The sequence below is a fragment of the Marmota marmota genome, unplaced genomic scaffold, assembly GCF_001458135.2.
Source record: "Marmota marmota marmota unplaced genomic scaffold, marMar, whole genome shotgun sequence".
NCBI lineage: Eukaryota > Metazoa > Chordata > Mammalia > Rodentia > Sciuridae > Marmota > Marmota marmota.
Window position 1 is genome coordinate 11,141,892 of NW_026000261.1, and position 4,553 is coordinate 11,146,444.

Here is a 4,553-nt window from a genome sequence, read left to right on the forward strand (position 1 = left end):
TTTTAACCAGGAGAAGCTGTCCCCATAATAAGGCAAGATTGGACAAGACCTTTATATAGGAATGTAAATCTTTAACATTTTTAAAGATATCAGGAATGCAAACACAACATTTAACTTTTAATGTTGCAGATGTCCTTTTTATAAGATATAGTTAAATAATTTAATGCCATCTGATCTTGTAAAATCCTTTTACTAGTATTACCTCTGTGTCTAGTAGAGAAACCTTTAATTTTGTTACATAGGGCTGGATAATCATACTAGCAAAAACCAAGCCTACCTATGTAAGTTAGGAATATCTATAGGCCTTAAATTAACTAAAAACTTCTGACACTGGCAGTTCATCTTGATAATATCTTTTGATAGTTATCGGAAATTTCTGCCTGAGAATCCCTTCCGTAGCCTACAGTTTTACTTATTTTGGGGGGCTAATACAAGGTGTATATCTTAAGTTATTTATTATTATTATTATTATTTAAAATGCCCCGGATTGGCTGTGTTTTGATTTTAACTGTTTTTGCTAAGTGTTTAGGATGCAGCAGTCAAACTGACTATTGTTTCTCTGTTGTTAACAGTCAGCTGAGTTTTTACGGGAGTCATGCCTGGGGGACCCTGAGAGCAGCTTCTTAGCTCTTCTAGTGCCATTTGTGATAGGATTGGTCTAGGTCTTGCTCAACCATGTGGCTTCCCTTGGAAGCATGAGGGATGTCTTCTATATAAAGGCAGAGTGGTGTGGTTTGGATGTGAGGTTTCCCTGCATCCAAAGCCTTCCATGTAGATGACTAAAGAAGGTTTGGAGAAGAAATCATAAGGTTCTAGCCTTAACTTCATCAGTGAATGAATTTCTTTTGGGATTCTGGGCATAGCAGCATCTGGAGAGCACTCCCAGTTCACAGCTGCAGACTTGAGTCTGGTGTAATGAATCCAGGGACCTATCTCTGCAACCTTTACTGCAGTTGGGTAGGGTGGACAAAATAACAGTTAAAGGGCCCTTCCAAAGAAGTTTAGGGGTTGAATATTCCATTCTTTGACCCAGACTCAACCTGCAGGCTTGAAGGAGTGTGCCCTTGTGGTCAAAGTTAGTGGCAATCTTTATTTAACCCATTGGTTGAGAACCTGTAAAGTTTTCTCTAAGGCCTGAAGCTGTCATCTCAGGGCTAATTCTCCTATCTCTCTTAAGTCTCCCAATAGCCCCCTAACAAGAGTGGGGGTGGGGGGGCTCATGTACATTATCTTATAAGGAGAGAATCTAGTCCTCCTAGTGGGAATGGATCTAATCCTCAACAGTGTAATAGGGAGAAATTAATTGCAATGTAATGGAGTCTCCTGACACAGCTTACCCAATTGAGCCTTAAAGTCCTGTTCATCCTTTTAACTTTACCAGAACTTAGCAGCCTATAGGCAGTATGTAACTTCCATCTGACATTTAAACTCTTGGTAAGTAATCATATCACCTCTTCCCTAAAGGTGGCCCATTGTCTGAGCCAATAGTTATTGGAACAGCAAATCTGGGAATAATTTCCTGGAGAAGCATCCTGCTTATCTCCCTAGCATTTTCAGGGCAGGTGGGAAAGGTTTCCACTCAGTAAGAGTAGGAACACACAAAACCCAAAAGCTATTTATAGCCCCATGAGCGTGGTAGTTCAGTGAAGCCTACTTCCAAGTCCTCAAAAGGTGCTCCTCCTATAGTTTGGATTCCTGGTGGAAGCTTTGGCCCCTGACAAAGATTGTTGTGAGCACAAACCTCACATTGTTTACAGATCATCCAGGTGATGCTTGTGAGCCAGGGGACATAGAAATGTTGTCTCAGAACTGTCTCAAGTGCTGTGTGTCCAATGTGTTCTCCTGTGGAACTGTTTGATAAAGGCTGGGGCTAGAATCTCTGGGATGGCTATGCTGGCCATCAGAAAATCTCTATCATCCACCTGGGAGAAAATTTTCTCTTTCAGTCTTAAACCGTTTACTTTCATGTTGGGAGTATGTTGGCTCCCATTCTGTTAGATGGTCGGCCAGGCAGAAGGGCAGCATTTAAACCTGGGACTGGATTTTCTTCCCATTTCTTACAGACAGCTAACCTGGCCTCTCTGTCATCTCTCTGGTTGCCTGAGAAACCACAGTGTTTCCCTCTCAATGACCTTGGCAATATATAATCACAACCTTCCTGGGAGCCCACAGTGCATCCAAAAGTTTAAGAATTTCTTGTCCATACATCATGCTTTTTTTTTCCCTCCTGAGTTAATAAGCCCCTTTTCCTTACATAAGGCCCTATGAACATGAAGGGTAGTGAACGCATATTTTGAGTCTCTATAAATATCCACACAGACTCCTGCTGTCAACTGAGGTGCTTGAGTCAAAGCAATAAGTTTTGCTGTTTGTGCTGAGGTTCCCTGAGGCAGAGGTTCTGCCTCGACAGACAGTGGGGTCCAGAGTGACCACTGCATATCCAGCAAAACATACCCCATCTTTTATAAACTGCTTCCATCTGTGTGGTACTCCACATCAGGGTCCCTCGGGTCTGGTCTGCTGGACAACATTTCATCCATGACCGCAATACAGTGGTGATCAGGTTGTCCCAGTCCAAGGGGCAGCAAAGTTGCTGGGTTTAGAGTCCAGACAACTTCAACACGGATACATGGTTTTCACATAACATGCCCTCTTATTGATCATTCTCTCATTAGTCAACCAATATTGTCCTTTGCACTCTAACAATGTCAACAACCCCAGCCCCATTGACCTGCAACTTTTAAACGTAGATATTAGCAGTCATCTTTGAACTCTAGGAAAGACTCCATAGTACTTTCACGGAATAATTAATTTGGATTTCATTATTTCCATATGATTCCAGCAGGTTAAAACAGTTGCAAAACATACGTAGAAAAATGAAAAAAAATGTGGCTTGTGGTATCATCTAAGATAAAGTAGCTATATTTTAGAAAACGTGTTCTCAAAATATTAGTTTTTGTTTTAAAAGTGTTCAACAACATTCAAGTGGATTAATTTATCCACATCCAATGCTAGATGCTGTGGATTTGGATTTGTGTGAAGCAGATACTGCCCTGGACTTCAAGGACTTCACATAAATTGCCAATTTAAACTTCCCAAGATAAAGGAGATACTTACAAAACACCCAGACTGATCAGAGAAAGTGAAGGAAAACTTCCAGAGGAGGTGATGAGTGAATCCAGCGTGACACCAAAAAGGGCATTTTACCAGGTGGACAAAGGACAAGGAGGAAGGAATTATAGGAATAGGGAACAAGATCTGCACAGAAGTGTAAGAATACATGACATGCTTCTTCTACACAGTGATTTCATGGGAATAGGAGTAGTTTAGTTTTCCTGGAGTAAGGTATAAAGGGATAAGGCAGGGAGAATGCCTAGAGAACTGTCCTGATAGAACTGTGAGACTGTAAAAGAACAAATAAACGCAAGAATACAAATTATCCACTCCTTTCTCACCAAATTTAGAATAAAATGCAAATTCATTATCAAGGCTTACAAGACCCTGTATGATCTAGCCCCTGCCTCCCTCTCTGACCTCATCTCCTACCTGCTCCCCTTCTCATTCTACTCCAGCCGCACAGGCATCCCTGTAAGTGAAGCAACTTCCCGAAATCTAGGGAACCTCCTTCAATCTCTAGCAGCCTCACCAAGGACTCAGCTATTTCTGTAACCATCAATGTCTGCCTCACCCCTTTTCCTTTCCTCAAGCTCACCTGTACTCTGTTCATCACCAGGCCACATGTGCTACCACTTTCTTTCCTCCTTATCCAGATACCAAACCTAGATGACTGACAGCTCACTGGTAATTTCACTGTAAAGCTTTTTCTTTTTCTCAGAGAAATTTTTGGAAGGGAATCATTCACTGGGTGGGATTACATAAAGGCCTCTTAAATTTTTAAATATTTAATGAGATCGATATGCTATTTACTCTGGTTTGATCATTATATATTGTGATATGTATCAAATTATTACACTGTACCACATAAATATGTGCAATTATGACACATTGATTAAAACTTTTCAAAAGATGTTTTTCTAATTGCACATAAATACACACACAGTTTCAATTTTACTAAAGGAATGTAAAGTAGGAAACTCATGATTAAGCAAAATAACACAAGATATGAATTTTTCCAAATAAATAAATAAAGTGCAAGGGGATGTGGTTTTTAAAACAGATCAACATGGGATTACCTTAAATAGAATCCTAAAATATTAGAGTTAAAGGGTCTTGGTTCATTTCCCTCTCAAGACAAGAATCATAGGTAAACTTTTTTAAGCACAATTACATGTGCTTAGAATACTTCTTGGTACATATTGGGAGATAAATAAGTATGTGTCGAATGAATGCATAACTAAAGGAATAGGTGTTATTTATATAACTTTCAAGAATATAGACATGAGGCCGGCATGGTGGAGCACATCTGTAATTCCAGCTACTTGGGAGGCTATAGCAGAATGATCACAAGTCTCAGGTCTGGCTAGGCAACTCAGCAAGACCCTGTCTCAGAAAAAAAAAAAAAAAAAAAAAAAAAAAAAAAAAAAAAAAAAAAA